We start from the raw sequence: 21,144 nt of genomic DNA on the forward strand, positions 1-21,144 counted from the left end.
TCCTTTCTCTCCCTGCCACCTTTTTAATTCTGGCATCTTCCCCCTTCCTTTTCAGTCCTGATGAAGGGTCTTAGCCCAAAGCGTCAAATGTGTTCATTTCCATAGATGTTTCCTGACCTGCTGAGTTCCTCCAGCACTTGGTGTGTGGTGCTCCAGGTTTATACTAGTTAATTAACCCTTTGGGTGTTCTGTACCGTCAATGAACTTGGGAGTACTCTGGATTTGGGAGGTGGGAGGATCGTGAGAGAGCTCAAAGTTGGAGGTGGGATGGTGACTTTAAATTTCTGTTTCATACAGTTGGATAGAACAAGAATGCCTCTGCTGCACCCTGAGAGTTACAGACTGGATATACACGGCATGGTAGCGTGGTTAGCACAGTGCTTTACAGCGCCAGCAATGGGGATTCGATTCCCACCACTGCCTGCAAGGAGCTTGTACATTCTCCGTGTGACTGTGTGTTTCCTCTGGGTGTTCCACTTCCCTTCCACATCCCAAAGGTGTACGGGTTAGAGTTAGTAAGTTATGGGCATGCTCTGTTGGCACTGGAAGTGTGCGACATTTGTAGGCCACACATTTTCTTTGGACTGTGTTGGTTGTTTCAATGCATTTGGATTTACGTGTGACAGTTAAAGCTAATCTCTATCTTTTGGCTGAGGTGTTCTTTTGATCTGATCTTTGATCCTGCATTTTGAAACAGAATGGCTCGAGTGTGTCAGCTATGGAACGCAGCCGCTGAAACCCCCACACTGTGGCGCAAGGTTACCATCTCTCGTTGCTGGGCCAGGCCTGGAAATAAATTGCAGCCACCGGTTCAGCAAAAAATCCAGAACACCTTAAGCTGGCTGACAGAGAACAGGTTTGTTAAGGCAGAAGTGTTGTCATTAGTGGTTTTGACATGATTGGTTGGGGTTGTCAGAGCTGATGTATTTTCAGCTGGGGGACATAAATGAGGGCTCTGATGTACCGTGAAGAGAGATGAAATGGTCTGTCTCTGAATGGACTTAAACTTGAGGACAAGAACTGCAAGTCTGCAGAGGAATCGAGTCATACCCCAGGAGGGCATCGAGGACGTCTTTAAAAGGCAATGCAGCATCAGTCATTTAGGACCCCCGTCACCCAGGACATGCCTTCTTCTCATTCCTACCATCAGGGAGGAGGTACAGGAGCCTGAAGACACATATTCAATGTTTCAGGAACAGCTTGTTCTCTGCTATCCAAATTCTGAATGGACCCTGAACACAAACTCACTATTTTTTTCTTTTTTCTTTGCTCCCTTTTTCCATTACTTATTTAATTTAATTTGTTTTATGTACAGTATGTATTTCATATTGTAATTTATTATGTATTGGCATTCTGCTGCTGCCGCAAAACAATGTTTCAAATGGACATCCTTCTATTCTGAGGCCTAGACTCCCCCACTATAGGAAACATCCTCTCACATCCACTCTATGTAGGGCTTTCATATTTGTTAAGTTTCAGTAAGATCCCCCCTCATTCTTCTAAACTCCAGTGAATACCGACCCAGAGCCATCAAACATTCATACGGTCTGCACCTATTTTTATATTAATCCTAGTACTAATCCTGTTTTATTCTCCCCTTATTCCTGTCAACCCTCTTACCTGGATTCTACCTCTGTAAGAGAGACAACAGCAAAGGTCATTTGGCCCACTGAGTCCTTGCGGATCCATTTTTTGATTCTCCCTGCCCAAGATTCCACCACTTGCCTACATACATTGGCCAATCACCCCACCAACCACCATGTCTTCGGGATGCAGCCCAGCACATCATGGAAACCAGCCTCCCTCAATGGACTCGCTGATTTGATACAGCAGCCAGCATAATCAATGACCAAACCTCCCCCCCCTCCCCCGGACATTCTCTCTTCTTCCCTTTCCCATTGGGCAGAAGATGCAAAAACCTGGAAACACGTACCACCAAGCTCAAGGACAGCTTCTATCCCACTGTTATAAGCTGTGGAAGCCAATTTATTGGGTATATTTAAAGCAGAGGTTCATGGGTACTTAACTAGTTAAGGCATCAAAGGTCACAGAGAGAAAACAGGATTGAAAGGGAAAATAAATGGCAGAATGGCCTAATTCTGCTCCTATGTCTGGCTGTGCTACCCAAGTTGATAAAAATGTGCGGTGAAATGAGTTTAATGTGTAGATAGTTATTGGTTCTCCGAATTCAGGTTCCTTTCCTACTATAGAGGTAGGGAACAGAGAGAGAAATTGCCAACTGATTGATCTGCATTGATGTGCTTTTTTACACACAGGTTTTCACAACTTCGCGTGTTCTCTCTCTGCCACTGGAACAGCCTCGTGGGTTACACCCTGAAGGTAAGCCAGTAACTTCCTCTCCTGACACATCAGAGGCATCACTTTGTTTCAGTTTGGCTCCTCAGAATTTATTATTAAAGTACCTATATGTCATCGTAATTTTTTATTGAGATACAACATGGAACAGTCCCTTCATTGAAGACCTGCACACGACAGAAATGGACAAATAGCCACAGTGCAAACCACAATAAGCTGTGCAAATATGAAATAAAAGAAAAAATAAAAAACAAATGAGCAATAAATATTAAGAATATGAGTTGTATAGTCCTTAAAAGTGAGTTCATGGGTTGCAGGAAAAGTTCAATGTTGGGGTAAGTGAAATTGAGTTGAAGTCATTCCCTCTGGTTCAAGAGCCTGGTGGCTGAGGGGTAATAACTGTTCCTGAACCTGGTGGTGTGTGTTCTACGGCTCCTGTACCCCCTGCCTGATGGTAGCAGTAAGAACAGATCATGACCTCAGAATTAGAATCAGTTTTAATATCACAGGCATATGTCATGAAATTTGTTAACTTTGAGGCAGCAGTACAGTGCAATATGTGATAAATATTGCAAAGAAAAAACTGAATTACAGTAAGTATATATACAGGGCCTATAAAAACTATTCATCCCCTTGGAAGTTTTCATGTTTTATTGTTTTAGAATATTGAATCACAGTGGATTTAGTCTGGCTTTTTTGACACTGATCAATAGAAAATAGACACTTTTGTTTTAGAGGGAAAACGATCTCTACAAAGTAATTAAAGTTAATTACAAATATAAAACACAAGATAATTGATTGCAGAAGTATTCACCCTTTTTATTATGCCACATCAAATCATCACTGGTGCAGCCAATTGGTTTTAGAAGTCACATAATTAGTTAAATGGAGATCGCAATGTGCAATCAAGGTGTTTCAATTGATTGTAGTAAAAATACACCTGTATCTGGAAGGTCCAACTGCTGGTGAGTCAGTATCTTAACAGGAACTATACCACGAAGACTAAAGAACACTTGAAGCAACTCCGCAAAAAGTTATAGAAAAGCACAAGTCAGGAAATTGATATAGGAAAATTTCCAAGTCACTGAATATCCCTTGGAATACAGTTAAGTCTATCATCAAGAAATGGAAAGAATATGGCACAGCTGTAAATCTGCCTAGAGCAGGCCACCCTCAAAAACTGAGTGACCGTGCAAGAAGGGACTGGTGAGGGAGGCATATAAGATGATGAGAGGCATTGATTGTGTGGATAGCCAGAGGCTTTTTCCCAGGGCTGAAATGGCTAACACGAGGGGGCATAGTTTTAAGGTGCTTGGAAGTAGGTACAAGGTGGATGACAGAACTAAGTTGTTCTACACAGAGAGTGGTGGGTGCGTGGAATGCACTGCCAGCGATGGTTGTGGAGGTGGATACAAAAGGGTCTTTTGAGGGATAAATGGAGTTTAGAAAAATAGAGCACTATGCAGTAGGGAAATAGGCAGTTTCAAGACTAAGTTACATGGTCGGCACAACATTGTGGGCCAAAGGTCCTGTAATGTGAGGTAGATTTCTATGTTCTTGGTCATGCTAGGATCGTTCCTGTCATATACATGCTCGTAGCTTGTTAAGCAGCCTTATGTGTGGCACCTTGTCAAAGGCCTTCTGAACATCCAACTACACAACATGAACAGTGAAGACATGCAAAACATTTATTCAGTTCATCCCCTATTACTACTACTTCAGCATTGTTTTCCAGCAGTCCGATATCCACTCTCACCTCTCTTTTACACTTTATGTATCTGAAGAAATATTTAGTATCCTCCTCAATATTATTGGCTGGCTTACTTTTGTATTCCTTCTTTACCTTCTGATTGACTTTTTTAGTTGCTTTGTGTTGCTTTTTAAAAGCTTCCCAATCCTCTAACTTCCCACTGATTTTTCCTTTGTTAGGTGCCCTCTCCGGCTTTTATGCTGGCTATGACTTTTCTTGTTAGACACAGTTGTTTCATATTTCCTTTAGAATACTTCTTCCTCTTTGGGATGTATATATCCTGTTTTTTCCAAATTTCTTTCAGAAATTCCAGCCATTGCTGCTCTGCTGCCATCCCTGCCAGTGTTCTTTTCAAAGCCAATCAAGTGAACTTTATTGTCGTTTAACTGCATAAATGTATATAACATATATAATGTATGTAGAAATGAGACAACGTTTCTTCGAACCAGGGTGTAAAGTGTCCAACACACTTAAGGGAAATAACATACAGTTCAAAGGGAATATAATATAAAAGCCTTTGAGGAGACTGTTAGATAGGGACATGGAGCTTAGAAAAATAGAGGGCTGTGCGGTAGGGAAGTTCTCGGCAGTTTGTAGAGTAGTTTACATGGTCGGCACAACACTGTGGGCCTGAGGGCTGTAATGTGCTGTTGATTTACTGTTTCTATATATGGTGTAAGCCAAACACACACCATCCCTAACGTAAAATGTGGTGGTGGCTGCATCATTTTGTGGGGATGCTTCACTGCTGCAGGGTCTGGAAGGTTTGTGAAGGTGCTGGTAAAATGAATGCAGCAAAATACAGGGAAATCCTGGAGGAAAACCTGATGCAGTCTGCAAGAGAACTGCGACTTGGGAGAAGGTTTGTTTTCTAGCAACACAACAACCCCAAGCATAAAGCCAAAGTTACACGGGAATGGCTTAAAAGCAACAAAGTTAATGTCCTAGAGTGGCCAAGTCAGAGTCAATCCTCAATCCAATTGAAAATTTGTGACTGAACTTGAAAAGGGATGTTCACTCATGATCCCCATGCAATCTAACAGAGCTTGTGCAGTTTTTTAAAGAAGAATGGGGAAAAATTGCAGTGTCCAGATGTGCTCAGCTGATAGAGACCTATTCACACAGACTCAAGGCTATTATTGCCACCAAAGGTGCATCTACTCTACTAAATACTGACTTTAAGGGGGTGAATACTTGTGCAATCAATTATTTTGTGTTTTATATTTGTAATTGCTTTCGATCACTTTGTAGAAATCTGCTTTCACTTTGTCTTGCTCTGTTGATCAGTGTCAAGAAAGCCAACTTAAATCCACTGTGATTCAATGTTGTAAAACTAAAACATGAAAACTTCCAAGGGGGGGTGAACAGCTTTTATAGGCACTGTATGTATATTAAATAGTTAAATTAAATAAGTAATACAAAAACAGAAATTTTGCAAAGTAGTGCCGTAGTGTTCATGGGTTCAATGTCCATTCAGAAACCGGATGACAGGGGAAGAAGCTGTTATATCACCAGGTTCAGGAACAGCTACTACCCCTCAACCAAAAGGCTTTTGAACAAAAGGAGATAACTACACTCATTTAAGGACTCTTTTATGTTGTTATTTCATGCTTATTATTTATTGCTATTTATTCATATCTGCATTTGCACAGTGTGTTGTGCACTGACCCTGTTTACAGTCACTGTTCTATATGCTCACAGAAAAATATTCTCAGGTTGTATTCCGGTGGCCCCATCAGCGGCAGAAGCAGGCCACAGCGACGCGGTTTGTCACAGATCAGCAACGCTTGTTTAAAAGGAGAGCTTCGAGGCATTCAGGGTCATTCTGGTGGCACAATCAGTGGCAGGAGCAGGCCATAGCAACAAGGTTTCTCGCAGTTTAAAAGTACAAAAGGGATGGCCATTGTTGGGGCAGAGTAGGCCAGTGATGAGAGTAGAAGTGTCAGGCTTTGGCTCAAAGAAGCATTGGCTCTAGGTCACCTTCTGTTAAGGTTCCCTTTTTACTCTTGCTGTACCTGGCTGTTGTGTGTTCTCCATACGGGATATCAGAGTCCTGGGAGACCCAGAATCTCCCAGGGAACTAAATCTGTGTGAAATACGTGCAGCTACAGCACCTTGAGACTATGTTAAGGATCTGGAGCAGCAGCTGAATGTCCTTCAGCTGGTACAGGAGAGTGAGGAGATAATTGATCAGAGTTACGGGGAAGTAGTCACCCCTAAGTCGCAGGAGGTGAGTCGCTGGGTGATTGTCAGGAGGAATGTAAATGTGAATAGGCAGTTAGTGCAGAGCACCCCTGTGGCTATTCCCCTCAAAAGTAAGTATACTGTTGTGGGGTATGGCCTCCTTGAGGAATGCCACGGCAGGGTACTGGTACAGAGCATGGGTCTGTAATGCAGAAGGGAAAGAGGGAGAAAAGGGTTGTGGTAGTGATAGGGAAGTCAATAGTCAGTGGAACAGACAGGAGGTTCTGTGGATGTGAATGGGACACCCGAATGGTATGTTGCCTCCCAGGTGCCAGGGTCAGGGACGTCTCAGATCATGTCCATAACATTTTGGAGAGGGTGGGAGAGCAGCCAGATGTCTTGGTACATATTAGTACCAGTGACATAGGAAGGAAAGGCAAAGAGGTCCTGAAAAGAGAATTTAGAGAGCCTGGCAGAAAGCTAGCCAGCGTCATGCAGCAATAAGGGTAGAAAAAGGATGATTTGGCAGATTAATGTGTGGCTGAGATGCTGGTGCAGTGGGGCAGGGCTTCAGGTTCTTGGATCATTGGGATCTCCTGGGGGAAGGTATGACTTGTTCAAAAGTGATGGGTTGCACTTGAACCCAAGGGGGACCAATATTCTCGCGGGCAGATTTGTTAGAGCTGTTGGGGAGGTTTTTATCTAATCTGACGGGGTGGAACTGGAGTGAAGGGACTCGGTAAGAAGGATGGTAAAAAAAAAAGCAAAGATTGCATGCTGTCAGACTTAAGATAGGGCAGGCAGATGATGGGACAAAATTGTAGCTATCACAGTGAGTACCAGTGCATTAGGGATGCAGAATCAAGAAGGGTAGCGAATACAGTACTCTTAAAGTGTTGTATCTCAATGCACGGAGTATAAGAATTTAGGTGGATGATCTAGTTGCACTATTACAAATTGTCCGGTATGACGTTGTGGCCATCACTGAATTGTGGTTAAAGGATGGTTGTAGCTGGGAGCAGAATAGCCAAAGTTACATGTTGTATCAGAGGAATAGGAAGGTAGGCAGAGGGGATGGTGTAGTTCTGCTGGTGAAGAATAGCATCAAACCAGTAGAAAGATATGACATGGGATCAGAAGACGTTGAATCCTTGTGGGTTGAGTTAAGAAACTGCGACGGTAAAATGACCCTCGTGGCAGTTATGTACTGGCCTCCCAACAGTAGCTGAGATGTGGACCACAGATTACAATGGTAAGTACAATGGCGTGTCAAAGGGGCAATGTTATGATAGTCATGGGAAAATTTCAACATGCAGGTCGATTGGGAGAATCAGGTTGGTAACGGATCTCGAGAGTGAGTTTGTTGAATGTCTACGAGATGGCTTTTTAGAGCAGTTTGTCATTGAGCCTACGAGGAGATCAGCTATACTGGTTTGGGTGTTATGTAATTAAGTGGAGGTGATCAGGGAGCTGAAAGTAAAAGAACCCTGAAACGACAGTGATCATAGAAACATAGAAACATAGAAAATAGGTGCAGGAGTAGGCCATTCGGCCCTTCGAGCCTGCACCGCCATTTATTATGATCATGGCTGATCATCCAACTCAGAACCCTGCACCAGCCTTCCCTCCATACCCCCTGATCCCCGTAGCCACAAGGGCCAATCACAATATGATTGAGTTCAACTTGAAACTTGATAGGGAGAAAGTGAAGTCTGACGTAGCAGTGGAGTAAAGAAAATTACAGTGGTATGAAAGAGGAGTTGGTCAAAGTAAATTGGAAGGAGGTGCTGGCAGGGATGTCAGCAGAGCAGCATTGCTATGAGTTTTTGGGAAAAATGAGGAAGGCGCAGGATAGATGTATTTCAAAAACAAAGAAATACTCAAATGCCAATATAGTATAACCGTGGCTTACAAGGGAGGTCAAAGCTAATGTAAAAGCAAAAGAGAGGACATACACCAAAGCAAAAATTAGTGAGTAGACAGAGGATTGGAAAGCTTTTTAAAAACCTACAGAGAGAAAGTAAAAGAATCATTAGGAAGGAAAAGTTGAAATATGAAAGCAAGCTAGAAAATTCAAAAAATCTGAGATGCAAAGGGACTTGGGAGTCTTTGCGGAGAACACCCTAAAGGTTAACTTGCAGGTTTGAGTTGGTGCTGAGGAAGGCAAATGCAGTGTCAGTATACATTTGAAGAGGTCTGGAATACAAGAGCAGGATGTGGTGCTGAGATCTCACCTTGAGTATTGTGAACAGTTTTGGGCCCCTCATCTATGAAATGATGTGCTGGCATTGGAGAGGGTTCAGAAGGATGATTCTGGGAATGAGAGGGTTATTTTACGAGGGAAGTTTGATGGCTCTGGGTCTGTACTCGCTGGAACTTAGAAGGATGAGGGAGGGGAATCTCACTGAAACCTTTGGAATGTTGAAAGGCCTAGACCAGGGGTAGGCAGCCTATTCCGGCCCGTGAAGGTATTTTGACTGGCCCACGAGCAAATATTAGGGAAACTATGCTTATCCGGCCCGTGAGCGATTTTTCCTTATTCTGAGTGTTTCGCACGACCACACTGATGGACGTGCATGGCGTCTTGTTACACTGGCCCCAGGTTCTGTTTTCTTCCAAACCAAACATTGGTCATATGCGAATGACGGGAAGGCAGACTACCTTATTAATATGTATTAGATACACTCCATGCACGCACAGGTTTTCAGATGGGATCGTTCAAATTTGTAAACAGAAACAGCGTCACTGTGTTTTAACATGAAATCCACGCTAAATATCCAGATATTTACATGTGCTATGATACTTGTTGAATAACTCGCGTTACGAAATAAAATTGAAGAAAAACATTCCAATGGCAATGAATGCAAAACACAGGAAGGTAGACACTGAGTGCCGAAATTTCCAAGACACTTGGAAACTTGGGAAACCAGTTTGTCTCATTTGCCTGGAAAATGTTGCTGTGAAGAAGGTGGCAAATATCAGGCGACATTACGAGACCCGCCATAGTGGAAATTTTAACAAGTTTACCGGGCAAGCAAGAAAAGATGAAGTTGAGCAAATAAAGGCTAGTTTTGGAAAATAAACATCATTTTTTTCCCCAAGAAAAGCAGTGAAAATGAAGGAAATACCTGTGCCAGCTACGAAGTCTCAAAACGTATTGCAGAAAAGATAAAGCCTTTTACAGATGGAGAGTTTCTCAAAGAATGTTTACTGGCAGTGGTGGATATTGTTTGTCCTGAAAAGAAATCTTTATTTGCATCTATCAGCCTGTCAGCAAGAACGATCACACGGCAACTTGAAGAAATGTCAAAAAAGTAAAGCACAAGATCTAGGCAGTTTTGTGAATATGGTCCAAGAATTGAGAAAAGAGTTTTCATCTCGTTTTGCTGATTTTCGCTTGCATGCAAATGAGTTCAAGCTGCTTGCTACTCCATATGATGTGGAAGTGGACACTGCATCAGAAATTCTTCAAATGGAATTGATTGAGATGCAGTGTGACGACATATTGAGATTCAGTGTGACGACATATTGAGATTGAAATTTCATTCTGAAGATGTGTCAGTGCTTGACTTCTATAGAAAATATATTCATCTTTCCTAACTTAGTGGACCATGCAAAAAAGATGGCATCATTGTTTGGCAGCACTTATCTGTGTGAGCAATTATTTTCAAAAATGAAACAACCAAGAACCATTTGAGAACAAGATTGACTAATGCCCATCTGGATGATGTCTTGGTCTTGGCATCAACAAGTCTGACACCCAATATTGAGAAGCTTTCAAGCCACAAACAGCATCAAGTTTCACATTGATTTATCGACTGTTTGCATTAAAATGTTCTTTTTTATTATACTTAATTTACCACCATTGACTGCATCATGTTCATACGTTTTATGTTTAAGGATTCTTTGTGTCCTTTTAATAGATTCAAAAGATGCCTTGATTGAAATAAATTGCAACTAAACTGAGTTCTTTGATTACTAATTGGCATCCTTGGTTAAGCACAAACGATTTTCTAGCATGCGTTATTCTTTAATTTGAGGCAAAACATAACTAGATGTATTTAAATGGATAATTCCCATATTTCAAGTTTCTTATGGCATTTATCTGGCCCACTGTCCGCTCATTAATACGCGATCTGGCCCACAGAGGCAAAAAGGTTGCTGACCCCTGGCCTAGACAGTAGATATGGAAAGGATGTTTCCCATGGTGAGGGACTCTAGGACAAGAGGGCACAGCCTCAGGATAGAGAGGGGTCCATTTAAAACAGTTCTTGAGCCAGAGGGCGGTGAATTTGTGGAATTTGTTACCGCAGGCAGCTATGGAGGCCAAGTTGTTGGGTGTGTTTAAGGCAGAGCTTGGTAGGTTCTTGATTGGACACTATTGATGACTAGGAGGAGAAAGCCAGGAAGTGGGGCTGAGGAGGGGGAGAAAAAGGATCAGCCACGACTGAATGGTGGAACAGACTCGATGGGCCAAATGGCCTATTTCTGTTTCTATGTCTTATAGCATGTGATGGCATGCATTAACTCTGATAGTAAATTTTACTTTGAACTTTGAATTTTGTTCCTGAATCAGTGATTGTGTGTTCAGGCATCTGTACCTCCTTCCTGATGGTAACAATGAGAAGGGAACAGGTCCCAGGTGGCTGGAATCGTTAATGATGGATACTGCCTTTCTGAGGCAGCTTTCCTTAAAGATGTCTTGGATACTATGCAGGCTAGGACCCATGATGGAGCTGACTAATTTTACAACTCTCTGTAGTTTACTTTGATTTTGTGCGGTAGCCCCCAATATCAGATGGTGTTGCAGGGAGTCAGAATGCCCTCCACAGTACATCTGTACTGGATGGTGAAGTTGCAATGAGGGAATCTGAAATTGGGAGGGTTAGTAAGTTATGGGCATGCTCTGATGGTGCTGGAGATGTGGTGACACTTGCGAGATGCCCCTAGCACATGCTCGGACTACTTTGACCATTGATGCATAAGACACATTTCAGATAATAGATGAGCTTTATTTGTTACATGTACATTGAAACACAGTGAAATGCAATGCTTGCATCTGATGTATTTTAAGTGTACGTTTCAATGTACGTGTGATAGACAAATGAAGTTATTCTTGAAATATAGATGAGAATTAACTTTGTTCATTGTCAAATGTACATGCATGTAGATGTGCAATAAAAAACAGCATTTATAAACAAACAGACATTACTTTGTCATTCTGTTGTTAAGGTGCTGAGAGTGCGCGCCTCAGTGTCTTTCCCCCCCAGTATATTCTTGTAAAGGATTGGCTTTATGGTGCCCTTCCCACCATGCACTGCGGAATATTCCATCTCTTTGGTAACGGGGATGTGAAAATATGTTTATGTTTTTTGTATACTGTATTTAAAGTAGCTACTTCTGTTTAGGGTGCATCATATTTTAATTCAAAAGTTCAAAGTAAAATTTATTTCAGAGAACATACGATCCTGAGATTCTTTTTCTGCGGGCATACTTAGTAAACCTATAGAAAGGTAACTGAGTGTAGTTATTCCCTTGCGAGTCCTGAGGTACTTCTACCTTCTACCTGATGACAGTAGTGAGAAAAGAGCATGGCATGGGTGGTGAGGATCTTTGATGATTGATGCTGCTTTTCTATGGCAGCGTTTCATGTCGATGTTCTCAGTGGGTTTGACCCATGATGTACCGGGCTGAATCCACTACCTTTTGTAGGATTTTCTGCTGAATCAAAGATGGTATGTCCTCGTGTCTAAAAAACATAACAGAGCTGATTGCTGTTAGTAGCTGGAAGAGATCAAGCTGCCAGGAGTTCACACTGGAAGTAATGGGGACCTATTCTGGTAGATATCTTTTGTAAATATTGGTAGAATTCTTTTTTCGATTTTTTTTATATATAAGATTGATTTTTTTTGACTCACCGAGTAAACACCCAGGCACAAAAGTGCGAAGCGACTCCAACCATCTCTTCTTTAGTCAGAAGCCACGTATACGTAACAGTTTGTATTCAGTTGTAGTCACTTCCTCATAGGAAGGATGTGGAAGCTTTAGAGAGGGTGCAGAAGAGATTTACCTGAATACTGCCTGGATTATAGAGGAAGACAGATTGATTGAGAAAGGACTTTTGTCTTTCGATAGAAATAGGATGACAGGTGACTTTATACAGGTGTACAAGATGATTAGAGGCATAGATCGAGTGGACAGCCAGAGACTTTTTCCTAGGGTGAGGAAGAGTGATTTGAGGGAAGTATAGCAGGAATATCAGAGCTAGGTTCTGGAACTAGAGGTGGTGGTAGAGGCAGATACATTATTGACATTTAAGACACTCTTAGATAGACACATGGATGATAGCAAAATGGAGAGGTTTGAGGAAGGGAAGGGTTAGATTAATCTCAGAGTAGGTTAAAAGTTTGGTCCAACATTGCGGGCCGAAGGGCTGTACATATGTACAGTTGTACATACTGCTGTACATATGTGGTAGTTGTCATTCAAGATAGAAGGATCCTGATATTGGTTGTGGAAAATTCATGAGGGTGCACTTGAGCAGTTGTGGTTAGACTGGTTACTGAAAACAAAAGATCTAATGTCATCCAACATCTTTTGCCCATCAGTTTAATATGATGTCCTTTTATTAGGACATTATTTTGCATTCTTCTGTTGTCTTCGAACATTGAACATTGCAGCACAGTACTGGTCCTTCAGCCCACAATGTTGTACCAACCTTTTAACCTACTCTGAGATCAATTTAATCCTTCCCTCCCACACAGTGCTCCATTCTACCTCATAAGAGACGGGTTGGCATTGGAGAAGCGCGCGAGAATGAAGGCGTTAACATATGAGGAACATTTGATGGCTCTAGGGTTGTACTTGCTGGAATGGTGGGGGGCGGGTGGTCCCATTGAAACCTATCGAACGCTGAAAGGCCTAGAGGGAGCAGATGTGGAGAGGATGTTTGCTGTAGTGGGCAAGTCTAGGAGCAGAGGACTCAGCCTCAGAATAGAGGGACATTCTTCTAGAATGCAGATGAAGGGTGATGAATCTGTGGAATTTGTTGCCACTGACAGCGGTGCAGGCCAGTTCATTGGGATTATTTAAAGCAGAGACTGATTGGTTCTTGATTAGTCAGGGTGTCAAAGGTTATGGGAAAAAGGCAGCAGAATGAGATTGAGAGGGATAATAGATCAGCTATTATGGACTGCCAGAGCAGATTTGATGGGTCGATTGGCCTAATTCTTCATCTGTGTCTTATGTTTGTACACTTAAATGTACCTAAATGTACCTGCCTCTGCCAGCACCCCAGCAGTGTGTTCCACGCACCTACCACTCTGTGTAACTGCAAACAACAGAAAATTTGCAGATGCTGGAAATCCAAAGTAATACACCCTAATGCTGGAGGAACTCAGCAGGGCCAGGTAGCTTCTATGGAAAAGGGTGAACAGTCGCCATTTCAGGCCGAAAATATGAAGGGTCTCAGCCAAAAGGTTGACTGTTCACTCTTTTCCTTAGATGCTGCCTGGCCTGCTGAGTTCCTCCAGCATTCTGTGTGTGTTACTGTCTGTGTAAGAAACCTACCTCTGACATCCATCCTATACCTTAAAATTATGGCCCCTGATATTAGCCATTTCTGCCCCTGGAAAAAGTCTCTGGGTGCCCACTTGATTTACGCCTTTTGTACATTTGGGGTTTTCCCTTCTTGTACCTCAATACACTGTTAAATGAATTGATCTCTATGAACAGTATGCAGGACACACTTCTTACTGTACCTTACCCAGACATCCCACCTCTCCCGGAAGTTCTGGGAGTCTCCCGCATATTGATAGTTGCTCCCTGATGCCTGGAAATTATATACAATATCCCGGAAATCGATTTTTTTTGAGAAAGAGAGGGAGAGGGAGAGTGAACGTCCATGTCAGCGTGGGAAGAAGATCAACTCCTTGAGCTTGCAAATGACGGTGGGCTGAAAAGTATGTTTGACATAACATCTTTGCCGGCATTCTGGATCAGAGTCAAGGCTGAATATCCTGAGATTGCCTCGGAAGCACTGAAAACGTTGCTTCCATTTCCAACGTATCTCTGTGAAGTGGAGTTTTCTGCAATGAATGCAATGAAAACTAAATTGTGGAATAGACTGGACATAAGGAACCCCCTTTGAGTATCACTGTCTCCCATCACCCCTCGACGGGACCGTCTTGTTGCAGGGAAACAAGCCCAGGGCTCCCACTGATTCAGCGATATTGGTGTGTTACAATGATTTTATATGTTCATACGAGGAATATATGCACTGTATTTAATACCTAAACGTTACTTAAAATGTTATGATGCTATTGACTTATAATTGACTTCTCACTATATTCACGCAAGGAAAATATGCGCTGTGTGTTTAATATTAAATTCGTTAGATAAACCCTTTTAGAAATGAAACTGAGTGTATTAGCCACTTATAAGTGACTTGTAGTTGACTTATTACCTATATTCCGGTCGTGATTAACACCCCTGCCCCCCATCATCGGCCGGTCCGCAAGAATATTGTCAATATTAACCGGTCTGCAGTGCAAAAAATGTTGGGGACCCCTGCTAAGTAGACCTATCAGTTTTCTCTGTGGGCGGGCTTTACAGTCGACCTCAAAAAGAATGACAGTGTTGCTCGCTGCACTGTTTGCAACGGTGACTTTTCTATTGCCCATGGTCGGTTAAAATGTAAAAGACATGTTGAGGTGAGTTTAACAGGTGTCATTCGTTCATTAGCATAGCTAACGTTATTTAAACTAGCTGGCTAGCTGCTAAGGAGCTGCGCTATTGATGTCCTTCGTGATGAGGCCAAACCCCCTGTAGACTTGCTTAAAGTTGTAATAGAATAAACATGATAATTTCATATAAGTACATATTTTAATGTCACCTTTTCTGCATATACCCAACTTGGTTTACAGATTAGACAAAATGACTAAACAAAGTATTACATACACCCTTGGAGGTCGACTGGGGGCGGGGTGGATATGGGGTTGCGGGGGGTGGGGTGCTACCTCCCTGAAATGGTGGTGCTCCCTGCCTGAAATGAGTTTTTACAGGGTGGGATGTCTGCTTACCTTTCTTCTTTCTTCACCTTGGAACATGTGACAACAATACACCAAGTTACCAATTTAAATTTCCTTCCATTCTTTTTGTTCCAACGAGACAGGCCCGGCTTCTCCAGTCTAATGTTGTCACTGAAATCCCTCATCCATGGAGAACTCCAATACAGTAGATCTGTTTTATGCACTCTAATTCTGTTTGACTTAGGAGCAGAGTGTTGAGTTTAATGTAAATTTAATTTCAATGTACTTGTGCTACACTGAGATTCATTTTCTTGCAGGCATTCACAGTAGAATAAAGAGTACAATCAATCTATTCATATCAGATGTGTTATGTATTTATATTTATTGTTTTTTATCCTATTGAGTTATTTTTGTTCTGCATCAGATCCAGAGTAACAATTACTTCATTTTTCTTTACATTGTGTACTAGAAATGACATTAAACATTTTGAATTTGAAAATACAATCGAATCAATGAAAAATTACACACAAGTCAGACAAACAACTAACGCACAACAGAAGACAGAAAGTGCAAATACTAATAATAAATAAATAAATAAATAAATAAACAAACAGTGCTGGTAACGTGAGTTGTGGAGTCCAACTTAAGATGTAGAGACCAAGTTATTCCACTGTTCTTACAATGTCACCATCTCTCTCCAGGTTGTCGCTGAGTCCTGTCCTCACTTAACCTCCTTGCGACTGACCAACTGTAACGATATCTCATCTGATGTCTTTGAAGCGCTGGCCACCCATTCCCAGAAGCTGGAAAGTCTGAATCTCCAGCACTCAGTGGTAAGATGTTAGTAAGTTTTTGCAGCTGAGTTGTGAATGAATTCCCCGGTTATTTATTGAGAGATACAGTGCGAAACAGGTCCTTCCACCCAATGAGCCGTGCCACCATAAGATATAGGAGCAGAGGTAGGCCATTCGGCCCATCGAGTCTGCTCTGCCATTCAGTCTTGAGCTGATCCAATTGTTCCAGTTATCCCCACTTCCCTGCCTTCTCCCCATACCTTTTGATGCCCTGGCTAATCAAGAACCTATCTATCTCTGCCTTAAATACAACTGGTGACTTGGTCTCCACGGCCTCTTTTGGCAACAAATTCCACAGATTCCACAAACCCTCTGACTAAAGTAATTTCTCTGCATCTCAGTTCTAAATGGATGTCCTTCAATCCTGAAGTCAAGCCCTCTTGTCCTAGACTCCCCTACCATGGGAAGTAACTTTGCCATATTTAATTTGTTCAGGCCTTTTAACATTTGGAATGTTTCTTTGAGATCCCCCCCCTCCATTCTCCTGAACTCCAAGGAATAGAGGCCAAGATCTGCCAGACGTTCCTCATATGGTAACCCTTTCATTCTTGGAATCATTCTCATGAATCTTCACTGATCCCTCTCTAATGTCAGTATATCCTTTCTAAAATAAGGAGCCCAAAACTGCACACAATACTCCAAGTGTGGTCTCACGAGTGCCTTATGGAGCCTCAACATCACATCCCTGCTCTTATATTCTATACCTCTGGAAATGAATGCCAACATTGCATTTGCCTTCTTCACCACCGACTCAACCTGGAGGTTAACCTTTAGGGTATCCTGCACAAGGACTCCCAAGTCCCTTTGCATCTCTGCATTTTGAATTCTCTCCCCATCTAAATAATAGTTGGCCGGTTTATTTTTCCATTAAAATGCACGACCATACACTTTCCAGTGCTGTATTTCATTTGCCACTTCTTTGCCCATTCCCCTAAACTATCTAAGTCTCTCTGTTTCCTCCACCTATCTTTGTATCATGGGTAAATTTAGCCACAAATCCATTAATCCCATAATCCAAATCATTGACATACACCGTTAAAAAACAGTGGTCCCAACACTGACCCCTGTGGAACTCCACTGGTCACCAGCAGCCAGCCAGAATAGGATCCCTTTATTCCTACTCTCTGTCTTCTGACGATCAGCCAGTGCTCCACCCATGCTCGTAACTTCCCTGTAATTCCTTGGGCTCTTATGTTGCCTAATGTGCGGCACCTTGTCAAAGGCCTTCCGTAAATCCAAGTACACCACATCTATTGCATCTGCTTTGTCTACCCTGTTTGTAATTTCCTCAAAGAATTGCAGTGGGTTTGTCAGGCAGAATTTTCCTTTCAGGAAACCATGCTGGCTTTGGCCTATCTTGTCATGGCTGATTGGAGCTGAGAGGCAGCAGCACTGTCCAGTGTGTCATCGTACACCTTGAAGAGTGAAGAATTAATTTTCAGTTTCACCTTGGTGAGACATCAACTCCTGGTTTTCTGTCCATAGACGCTGCCTAACCTGCTGAGTATTTGCAGCACTTTTGTGTTTTCTTTGTTCAATTTCCTCTCCAGTCAGACTCCTCCTTTAGCAGTGAGACCTCTGTTGGTCAGGGTCGACCATGGATGTTGCCAGGGCAGCTCAGTATGGAGAAGAAGCTGTTGCCCATGTAGCAAGCTCCCCTTTTCCATGCATCTGATGAACTCAGATTGGCACCAGCAGCACTGCAGATATTGCCAGTCAGTGTTTTTATTTTTTATTTTAAATATTTTTATCAATTATTATTGAAAATTCACAACAAAAAATACATTAACATAATCAAGTCAATATATCAATATGTATGAGTCAAACTATTAACCAAGCTAAACAGTATATCAATAATAATAATTTAAAAAATGTTAAAGCTATTTTTTTTTAAAAAGAGAAAGAAAGAAAAAAGAACCCCTACTAACTAAAACAAAAAATCCCCAGCTAACAAAAAAAAAGAGGAAAAAAACCCCATTTGGAGCACAAACCCGGAGCTATACGCCATAAAAGCTTCTATATAAAAAAAAACATCAATCCGCCAACCAAATCTATTTACCCAAGAATCAGAAGGGGACCATCTTAATTAACTCAAATCAAATGATAGTAGCAGGCAAAAGAGCCCCACCTTTTCTCAAAGTCCAATCGAGGATTAAAAGTTCGACTTCTGATTTTTTCCAAATGAAGACATAGCATCACCTGAGAGAACCATTGTGTCAAAGTGGAAGCAGAAGCATCTTTCCATTTTAATAAAATAGCCCTTCTAGCCAATAATGTAACAAATGCAACTACATGTTGGTCTGATATAGAAATACAATGAATATATTGAGGAATTATACCAAACAAAACTGTCAATTTATTAGGTTGTAAATTAATTTTTAAAGCTTTAGAAATTGTAGAAAAAATAGATTTCCAAAACTGTTTCAATACAGAAAGGCCTTTGACAAGGTCCCGCATGGGAGGTTAGTGAGGAAAATTCAGTCGCTCGGTATATATGGAGAGGTGGTAAATTGGATTAGACATTGGCTCAATGGAAGAAGCCAAAGAGTGGTAGTAGAGGATTGCTTCTCAGAGTGCAGGCCTGTGACTAGTGGTGTGCCACAGGGATCAGTGCTGGGTCCATTGTGATTTGTCATCTATATCAATGATCTGGATGATAATGTGGTAAATTGGATCAGAAAATTTGCTGATGATACAAAGATTGGAGGTGTAGTGGACAGTGAGGAAGGTTTTCAAAGCTTGCAGAGGGATTTGGACCAGCTGGAAACATGGGCTGAGAAATGGCAGATGGAGTTTAATACAGACAAGTGTGAGGTATTGCACTTTGGAAGGACAAACCAAGGTAGAACATACAGGGTAAATGGTAAGGCACTGAGGAGTGCAGTAGAACAGAGGGATCTGGGAATACAGATACAAAATTCCCTAAAAGTGGCATCACAGCTAGATAGGGTCATAAAGAGAGCTTTTGGTACATTGGCCTTTATTAATCAAAGTATTGAGTATAAGAGCTGGAATGTTATGATGGGGTTGTATAAGACATTGGTGAGGCCGAATCTGGAGTATTGTGTTCAGTTTTGGTCACCAAATTACAGAAAGGATATTAATAAAGTTGAAAGAGTGCAGAGAAGGTTTACAAGGATGTTGCCGGGACTTGAGAAACTCAGTTACAGAGAAAGGTTGAATAGGTTAGGACTTTATTCCCTGGAGTGTAGAAGAATGAGGGGAGATTTGATAGAGGTATATAAAATTATGATGGGTATAGATAGAGTGAATGCAAGCAGGCTTTTTCCACTGAGGCAGGGGGAGAAAAAAACCAGAGGACATGGGTTAAGGGTGAGGGGGGAAAAGTTTAAAGGGAACATTGGGCGGGGGGGCTTCTTCACACAGAGAATGGTGGGAGTATGGAATGAGCTGCCAGACGAGGTGGTAAATGTGGGTTCTTTTTTAACATTTAAGAGTAAATTGGACAGATACATGGATAGGAGATGTATGGAGGGATATGGTCCGTGTGCAGGTCAGTGGGACTAGGCAGAAAATGGTTCGGCACAGCCAAGAAGGGCCAAAGGGCCTGTTTCTGTGCTGTAGTTTCTATGGTTTCTATGACCAAAACATATGTGCCAATGTAGCTATCACACTGACTATTAACATTAGGAAAAATTTTGGACAGTCTCTCCTTTGTCAAATAATAACGAGGTACAATTTTAAATTGAATTAAAGAATGACTGGCGCAAATCGAAGAAGAGTTAACCAGCTTCAAAATTTGCAACCAATCCTCTGTTATCAAGGTCATGTTAAGCTCTCTTTCCCAATCTTGCTTAATCTTAAATAGAGGATAATTATCCTGTTGTAATAGTAAATTATAAATTTTCCTGATAAAACCTTTCACTAAAGGGTTCATTTTTAAAATAGTGTCTAACAGGTCAGAATCTTGTATATATGGAAAATTACTTAAATATTCTTGTAAAAAAATGTCTGACCTGAAGGTATTGCAAAAAGTGTGAGTATGAAAGAGAGTATTTAGTTACTAATTTCTCAAAGGACATCAATCGGCCTTCTTGAAACAAATCCATAAAGGAATAAATTCCTTTTCCTCCAAAGAGAAAAGGTAGGATCACTAAGTGAAGGTTTAAATAAATAGTTTTGATAAATTAAACTAAGAAGGTTAAATTTTTTAAGATTAAAAAACTTAAGAAACCGGTACCAAATTCGTAATGACTGCTTAATCATAGGATTTATATTTAAAATAGAAATTTTGGCTAGTTGTACAGGTAAAGAAACTCCTAATAACAAACTTAAGTAAAATTGTTTCACAGCTTTCAATTCCAAGTCAACCCATGGTGGTCGTTCATTTTTATCAGTCCAATATAACCAAGAACACGCATAGCGTATATTAACTGCCCAATAATACATTCTTAAATTAGGCAAAGCAAGACCTCCATCCTTTTTTAATTTTTGTAAATGACATTTTCCTTGGTCTTTTATTATTCCAAACAAAAGATGAAATAATAGAATCAATCTGATCAAAAAACTTCTTAGTTAAAAAAATAGGAGTATCTTGAAATACATATAAAAATTTTGGTAAGATCATCATTTTAACTGCATGAATTCGACCAACTAACGGAAGTGTAAGGGGATTCCATCTAGAAAATAATTGCTTCATAAAATCCACTAATGGAACTAAATTAGCTCTATAAAGGTCTCCATAATTTTTAGTGATGATAATACCTAAATATTTTAAAGAATCTGTAACTTTAAAAGGAACATCATATATAAAAGCAGAATCATTTAAAGGAAATAATTCACTTTTATGCAGGTTTAATTTATATCCTGAAAACATTCCAAATTCACTTAATAATTTCAATAAACTAGGAATAGATTCTTCAGGATTCGAAATATAAACTAAGAGATCATCAGCATAAAGGGAAATCTTTTGAATAAACCCATTAATGGAAATTTCTTGAGTATCCTTGGCTTCACGAAGTGCAATAGCCAAAAGTTCCAGCACCAAATT

General features: G+C 41.1%; 1 pseudogene; it reads left to right on the forward strand.

Moving 5' to 3' along the window:
• Positions 1-21,144, forward strand: part of LOC134340867 (F-box/LRR-repeat protein 6-like) — a 77,732-nt pseudogene that overhangs the window by 28,329 nt on the left and 28,259 nt on the right.

Source organism: Mobula hypostoma, chromosome X2 (genome assembly GCF_963921235.1).
Source record: "Mobula hypostoma chromosome X2, sMobHyp1.1, whole genome shotgun sequence".
NCBI lineage: Eukaryota > Metazoa > Chordata > Chondrichthyes > Myliobatiformes > Myliobatidae > Mobula > Mobula hypostoma.